The 8699-nt window shown below is 30.9% G+C and overlaps 1 long non-coding RNA gene across 1 annotated transcript in view; it reads left to right on the plus strand.

Moving 5' to 3' along the window:
• The first annotated feature begins 5335 nt into the window (after positions 1-5335).
• The window catches only part of LOC111089736, a 17552-nt gene continuing 14188 nt past the window's right edge, over positions 5336-8699 (plus strand). The window contains exons 1-3 of the long non-coding RNA XR_002613947.1: positions 5336-5500; positions 6673-6832; positions 8448-8455. This is a non-coding gene — a long non-coding RNA (uncharacterized LOC111089736). The remainder of the gene's footprint in view (positions 5501-6672; positions 6833-8447; positions 8456-8699) is intronic.

Raw genomic sequence — 8699 nt, forward strand, 5'->3', positions numbered from 1 at the left:
TTTGAATTATTAGCCTTTCTACTTGAATATAGTAAATGTTTACATTAGTTTAAATTGGATGAGTTTATTATGTTTATTTTCGTTCAAACTGCTAAATAATTTCATATAAATTAACAACAAAAAACTGAAAATAAGTTTCATGAAACGAAACATATATTGTTTTGAAATTGTTTCTATATTTTATTCATTGTTTGTATGAAGCTGTTACAGTTTATTCTTATAGATTTTTTGTGAAATTTAAGTCGACAACAATCGTAACTTAACGGAATTAAACAAGCACATTCTGTGATATAGTAATGATATCGAACATTTGATATTGTTTACTACTCGAATTTGTAAGATATTGAGGTAACTGGTTCTCTTTAGAAAGTTACATTTCAATAACAACTTAATGGTTGACATATATAATCTTTATATGCACGCATATAATGCAGATGTAATTACTATATCATTATTATTGAAATGGTGTATTATAAAGGTTTTAATATAAGACGATTTTAGAGGCTCTAAACGTCGTTACAGTTCATGATGCCACGTCTGATCATGCTCTGTCTGACGACGTTCATCTTGACATTAGCCGTGCAGCGTAATCTCCATCGTGAGGCTGTCATGTCTAAAGCATACCCCTCATTCTCCCTACTTTCAGTAATCTATCTAGTGTAGGAAAAACGGTATGTGACGGTTGAACAAATCATGGAAGCAGTTTGTGTACACCTGACTTGTGTCACTTTTCCACACAAAGATCTTTCTCGATTATGTTGCGTACTGTTACCTGGGCCGATTTGTTACAGGTCTCTTTCGGGATGGTCCTGGTTTCCCATGATGATTCTTACTCCTTTGTTTTCTAAAGCCATTAAATACAAGGAGTATTTTCATTTTTGCATATCCTGGGTCTCGGTTTAATGTTTCAAACTCCTCAACCACACACATAAAGGTAGTGAACAACCATAGTCAATAACACAATAATCGTAGCAACATCGAACATAGCAGTTCTCTATGTAGAGAAAGGTTTTTCATTTGCTCAGTTCATCAAGTGTAAGTCCCACGTTATTTATCTCAGTTATTTATTCCAACTAACTGTATGCTTTCTATAAACAATACTCTAATGTGTCACCTTTCAGCTCGAACAGAAAGCCACAACTTTCTTCTTTGTTTTACAACCTTAAGCTACGCTTTCTTTCCGTCGAAATTAATGATCTGGCTAAGACCCGAATTCTCCTCAAAAGCTTGCCATTTCTAGCTCAGACCTCATGCCAAGAAAAATACGCATATTTCACAATATTTACATTAGCTATACATAAATAAACAGAAGTGCTTCAATGTATTATTGTTAGATATTGAAAGATGGAACTAATGTGCATATAATAACATATAGATCCAAGCGCCAGTGTTATTTTAGAGCCATTTTTAACTGGTCTTTAAAGATCTTAGCTATATTAAAATAAAACAAATCTCCTCTTATTCTATGGATGTTTCTTCTGCCAATTCATAGCTACTTTACCCATTAACGTAGTTGACTAATTATCTAATAATTGTATATCACAATGTAAGTTCTCTCTCATATTTTTACACATACACACGTTTTATCTTGATTACACAGGTACGTTTGAATCAGTGAGATTACATCAATATTCTTACGAAATTTGGTGCTCTATTTTCCTGTACACAATCTCAGCAGTAATCTAAACTCTGTTTGTTTATTAAGATGCGAGATAATATTAGGATAATTTACTCTTATTTGAATCGTCGTTAAAATTGTTTTCAAATATATTTAGAACTTGTAGCAGTGACTTGTTTGTTTGTAATTAAGAACAAAGCTGCACAAGGGGCTATCGTACTTGCCCACCACGTGTATCGAAACCTGGTTTCTAGCGTTATAAGCCTTCGGACTTACCACTGTGTCACTAAGGGCGTGTAGCAGTGACATCTTTACTTAACACAGGGAAAAGTAGATATCACATATATTTTAATTCTACTTTTTAAAATCTTTTATAAAACAATAATATAAAAATGATATACAATATCATAAAAAGAAGATCCACAAAATCACTCGAGTGTTGATCAAAACAAAAAAATTCATTAATTAATATTTTCTTCGTTATGTTTTTATTTTTAAAAACATGTTATAATATTTTAACATATATTTCTCAATTCATACATTTTTATTTTATGTATGAACTATAAATATTTTTATCACTAAACAGTAATTATATTTCAATTCAAATACTATTATACAATTTTTAGTGTTTGATATGAATAAATGTTTTCTTGTATATTTAGAAAGTTTTAAATTACTTTGTTCTTCAGTTCTTGTTTGTTACATATTGATCAAATTTTTTGCCAGCTTTGAATATCTTTCATGCATCTATTTAATATTTTGTAAATAAATAGCTTACGCAGCAACATTATATTTAAATTTTGAAATGTAATCAAATATGATCATACTGTGATAATGATAATATGCATCTGATAGTATCTTTTGTAACTGTATTAAAACTTTAAATTTGTTAGATAGGTATCTCCCCAACCAATGATACCATATTGTACAACTGAATCAATTATAGATTATTACTGAGTCATCTGCAAAACTTGTTATTTCGCCATTAAAGTTAATTTTGCTTCATATTTATTTAATACTGAATTAATTTTTATAAGACAAATAAAATATTCAGAATTTAAAAATATACAAATAAGGATTGTAAAAAAAAAGTAAGGAAACAAGGCTGGAGACAGCGTAGACATTATTAACTCAAACTTCAAACCTCTATTTTGATGGAGTCAAAATGTGGATTTGTAGTTAGAGTAAATTGTGTCTGTAGTATCTCCAGCCTTGTTTCCTTACTTTTTTTACGATTCCTTTTTTGCAGGTTTGTAAATTCTGAATTTTTTATTTATCTTGTTTGCTGGCTTTTTTATATGCTCAACTATGGACAAAGGATTGCTTGATATTATAGCTAACTTTGTATATTGTAATGATAATAAACATAGCTAGTTGCTAGCTGATGCGGGTCATGATGATTTACTGTAGCTAATGACTATTTGATCACATTAGTTCAAGATGTAAAATGTTAAGCTGCAGCCATATATTGTCAGAAGTTTGTTCGAAAATATAGCGAGCATTTATAGTTTGTGTAACTAAATTCTCTATGTATAATGCATAGCAATGGACAAATATACGCCTAGACTAAGACACAACCCCACTAAGCGAGTATAAAATTTTACCAGTAGAAAAGCAGCCTTTTCAAACAAAACATATACGTCTAAAACATCGCTTTAAATAAACTTTCGTGTATTTTAAAGTAATTATTCTAATAATATGTGTAATAAAATTTAATATTATGTGTATTGATTTTTTTTACTCCTTCACTTCATACAGAAATAAGAATTGGTTCCTTAAATGCATCGATTATATAGTGTACAAAGCATTGAGTATCTAAATATTACAGGCCCCCCCATGTTATATCACTATTAAAATTCATTTCATTTCGCAGAAATCGGTATGTCTACCGAGTTACAACGCTGGAAACCGGGTTTCGATACCCGTGGTGGGTAGAACACAGATAGCCTATTGTATAGCTTTGTGCTTAACTTCGAAGAAATTATTAAAAAAAACATTTAATTTACAAGTATATTAGTTTTATACTGTGTTTATTGATTTACAAGTATATTAGTTTTATACTGTGTTTATTGATTTACAGGTATATTAGTTTTATACTGTGTTTATTGATTTACAGGTATATTAGTTTTATATTGTGTTTATTGATTTACAGGTATATTAGTTTTATACTGTGTTTATTGATTTACAGGTATATTAGTTTTATACTGTGTTTATTGATTTACAGGTATATTAGTTTTATACTGTGTTTCATCTAAATGGTCCATATTAAAGCAGTTTCAACATTTTTTTACTTTTAACTTCATTTATATGTTTATATAAAATTAAATAACCGCATTTACATATAAATCGGGTTGTTCAGTAAAATTAATATATTTATTATCTACTGTAATACTTTCAAAGTTTTCAAGTGGTAAGTCTGCAGGTTTACAACGCTAACAATCTGGTTTCGATTCACCTTGTGAAAAGAGCATAGATTGTCCATTTTGTAACTTTGCGTTTCACAACAACCAAAGTTTTCGTTTTCCGCGTATTTTTACTATTTCCCTGTCATCTCAATTATTATGTCCCTCCGTTTTTTAATACCAGTTTTACTGTGAATTGCTTTTTGCTTACAATAACTCCTATAATTTTTAAATTCATTATAAATTGTTAATTTATAATTTCCATACATTTTACATATTGGTTGAATAGCTTGTAACAATCCATTTGTTATCTGTGGTTTTAAATTTTTTCTCTGTTTATTTTTACATTTCCTGTAGATTATGTAATTATATTTTCTAATGAAATCTTTATATGCATCTTATATATTTAATTTTTCATAAATACTACTCAAATACGTTTGTTCTATTACTCTATGAACCTTTTTTGTAACTTATTTTCAAAACTTCATTATTATTGCTTTTATACATAATTTATTTCTGTAATTAGCTCGTGTTTTTTTTTAAATCAAAGCTATATGCTGTGTCCACCGAGGGGAATCGAACCCCCTGACTTTAATATTCTAAATCCGTAGACTTACCGCTGTCTCAGAGGGGTACAATTGTAATTAATTTTTAGAGCTGTATCAATATGGTCTGTAATTATAGTTTGTATGATTGCTGTTTGTATAGAATATACTTTATCTGTGATAAAGACAAGCACTTGACTGTTGTTAGTAGTTTGTAAACAAGGATAAAAATCGAAAGTAGATTACATATTTTTATATTACTTTCTCCATATTTTATATTTATGTCTCTTATAATGTATACATTTTATTTTCCCTTAAAAGTCCTTTAGTTGTTTAATATAAGCTTTTACACTATACCGATGAGATCTGAAAACTGCTACACTATTTAAATTAGTATTTTTATACGTACAATATATGCTTACTACATCAGCTGCTATAAATTCAGTAATTACTTCTTATACACTTGCCCCCAGTGGCACAGCGGTATGTCTGCGGACTTACAAGGCTAGAATCCGGGTTTCGATACCCGTGGTGGGCAGAACACAGATAGCCCATTGTGTAGCTTTGTGCTTAATTACAAACAAACAAACTTATACACTTAATCGCAAAATTTCCATCCGCTTCCGAGTTACACTATGGTATGATATCGGTGTAAATCTGTCTTCCGTCTTATCACGGCTTTCCTTGATTCCAATGTGTCTCCTGTCTTGCTTCCATGTATGATCTTATCTCTTTTCGCCACGTTTCCGTAATTCCTTGAACTTGTTATTTCTTAGCTGTCTTCGTATACGTTTCTCACTTAGGCTTCATCATACAGGGTGTTGTTAACAGCCACGAGTCAAAAAAGATTGTGTGCCTTTATTCGATCTTTTTATTTTATCATATTTTCAGCTCGACAGATCCTCGAAGGACAACAGGCAGTTGTCGAAACACAGGTCAGTTTAAAAAGTTTAAGATTTTAACTAATATTGTTTATAACGTATGCTAATTGTTTTCATGATAAAAGAGCTCCCCCCCCCTCCCCACAGTGGCACAGCGGTAAGTCTGCAGACTTATAACGCTCGAAACCGGGTTTCGATACCAAAGATGGGAACAGCACAGATATCCCATTCTGTAGCGTGTAGCTTTGTGCTTAGCTTCGATACCAAAGGTGGGAACAGCACAGATATCCCATTGTGTAGCGTGTAGCTTTGTGCTTAGCTACAAACAAACAACCATGATTAAAAAACGTAAAATCACTTGAAAGTGAAACAAACCGCGAACCTTTTCAAACAATGTCAAAATACTCGGTGGTTTATTGTTTCTCTGCAAATACATTGATTAAAACCTGTCAAACATTCTTGGTTGAGTGTTTAAGAATTTATGCCACATATTCAAATATAAATATCATTGTGCTAGTATATTGTTTTCGAAAGCATTAGTTTCAGAGTTGAATTAAAGATTACTTATTTAATTAATTAATTGAAGTTTATAACAGTAATATATTTCTTTCAGATCGATGTATGAAGTGAAAACCAGCTATGAATCTATGATAAACCAAAAAATGTCCACGTTTATTGTTCTCAGTTTAAACGATATGTCCCAGAAGATATCATTCACATTAAAAATATCAAGTAATTTATAATCTAGTGTGATGTTTAAATTTAATGTCATCATTCACAGTAAAAATATCAAGTAATTTATAATATAGTGTGATGTTTAAATCTAATGTCATCATTCACAGTAAAAATAAAGTAATTTATAATATAGTGTGATGTTTAAATTTAATGTGTAAATAGTTTTAATCCCATTAACTTAGAAAACATTTTTTCGTTGTACCTTCTATTTTTTAAAAACATAGTTATGTTTCATAAGTTCATATAGCTGTTTTAGCTATGAAGTTTATAGCCCTTTAATTCAATTGTATGGAACCACTACTTTCGGTTAAAGGAGACCAAAAAATCTAAAAATTAAATTCCCGTCTTTCATCAAACATTTTAATCCGATCTTTATTTGCTATCAAAAACAACATCTAAATCTCTGTAACTATTAATACACTGAATTTTAGATCATATGGTTAATATGCACTTTATGATACTATATTTATATTTTAGTTTTGTATTTATAGCGAACTTCAAGCTGTCAAAGTTTGACGTGTGACATCGAATCCTCACTATGATGAAAGTAACATTAGTCGTACTGTTGCTCATGTCAACCTACGTCTGCAGAACAGCACAGGACGGAATTTGGACTCAACTCATTTTCACATTAGTGAAGAATTTAGCCACGTTAGTTACCAAGCATTTTTACTTTAAGTTATGTTCATAGAATTATTGTATAGCTCTGGAAATAACTACTGTTCATAGTTGATTTTCTAACCTGCTTTATTGTATAAGTAGATACTGTTTCGAGTTGATTTTCTAATCTGTTTACTTCTGTAAATGACGTCCTCATCTTATAACCCTGGTGAGAACTCTATATCTAATTATCTATGTGTGTGTTTATGAAGAGATTATAAACATTTATAACTGAAATATTCAGAACTTTTAGTTCGCTATTGTATACTTTTACGTGACAACCTAACTCTCATCCCTTCCGCCATATTAGATAGTTATCTTACTTTACTTACCTCTTCCAGTGATGGATGTCCACGAGGGACACCAGAATTTTCCTTTGTATTTCCACTTCAGGCGTCGGAAAGTGGGTTTAATTCGATAATGACATTCATGGTCCAGAAACTGAAAATCTCCACTCTGCCAAAGTCTGTTTAAAATAGAAAAATTACAAGTATATTATTTATCAAATTCGTAATAAACGTGTGTAACACATTCAATCTTTGAGAATATTTCTCACTACACATATACGTAATGGCATTTATCTGCCATTGTTCGACAACAACAGTTAACATTATGTACACAAGGTGGCTGATATCTCTTTCCACATCAGTACCTGTGTTTTGTTCCATTAGAAACTAGCTGAGAATATCACTTAAAACGATGCAATATACGGTGTTAAATATACATATACCTATGATTTATTGTTTTATTATCACTGTGGTTTATTCAACATATTGATGGTTACATCTATTACAGTTCCTAAATGGGCCAGCGGTATTCGTTTTACACACGCACACAAACATTTATTACACTGTATAAGGTTTCTGTGGGATACACAAGTGTAGAATCTTTGATTATTTCTTAACGTTTGGTTGTTGTCTGTCAGAGAAACTATCCATGGTTTTTCCATATTTGTAGGTGTGAAACCTTTAGTAACATAACGCAGCTGACTGTCTGCTATTTTTTCATATACGTCAGTATATAAAATCATTCTATTAAGATACAATAAAACCACTCCCTTTTGTTATTATGTATAGATTGTTGGTTAAGAGAATTTAGCTAAGGTGCGAAAAACGTTTTCATTTACTCAGCACCTGTTGTATAAAATTAACGATATCGTTATGTAACGTTTTGAAAGTGCTTTCAGCAAAACCTATTGAGCGATAAGAACACTAGTCGGTAATTTGAAGATGAATATATACGACGTAGAGTCATGACTCTTTAAAAACACATACTTAGCTACTTGTAACCGAACTAATAAACAGCATCATAGATTAATTAACTACTTTATAAACATGCTAATGAAATGGTGAACACTATAGATAAATACTGTAACTCAAAGTCAAGATCGCATCAATGCTGAATTAGGAACTATGAATATCTGGAACTAAACTTATTGTTTCGTGCTTACTACATAGATCCCTGGTGAGTCAGTGGTAAATTTACGGATACTAAAATCCGAAGTTCAATTCATCACGGTCAACAGATTACATACAAGCTATTGTGTAACTTTACTCTAAAAAGTAAACAAAAAATTACATCATTTGACAGTTATGCTCTACGCCAGTCTTTGACGTTCTAGAATACGTCATCACATCTAAGGAAACCCAGCAGAAAAATATGGAGAACGTCGAGAAAAACTGCATTTATACTTGCTCGTTTCGAGTTCCAAGAAGCATATAGCATACTTACACAGTCAAGAGTGTTTCTTGGCGAAGTACTGTACAACAAGAGTATTTAAATAATACAAAGTTAAGCATTAAGGATTATATAGGAAGGAAACAAGTATTCTAGAGAACATATTTCACTCCTACACTAA

Source organism: Limulus polyphemus, unplaced genomic scaffold, assembly GCF_000517525.1.
Source record: "Limulus polyphemus unplaced genomic scaffold, Limulus_polyphemus-2.1.2 Scaffold7228, whole genome shotgun sequence".
In the NCBI taxonomy this organism is placed as follows: domain Eukaryota; kingdom Metazoa; phylum Arthropoda; class Merostomata; order Xiphosura; family Limulidae; genus Limulus; species Limulus polyphemus.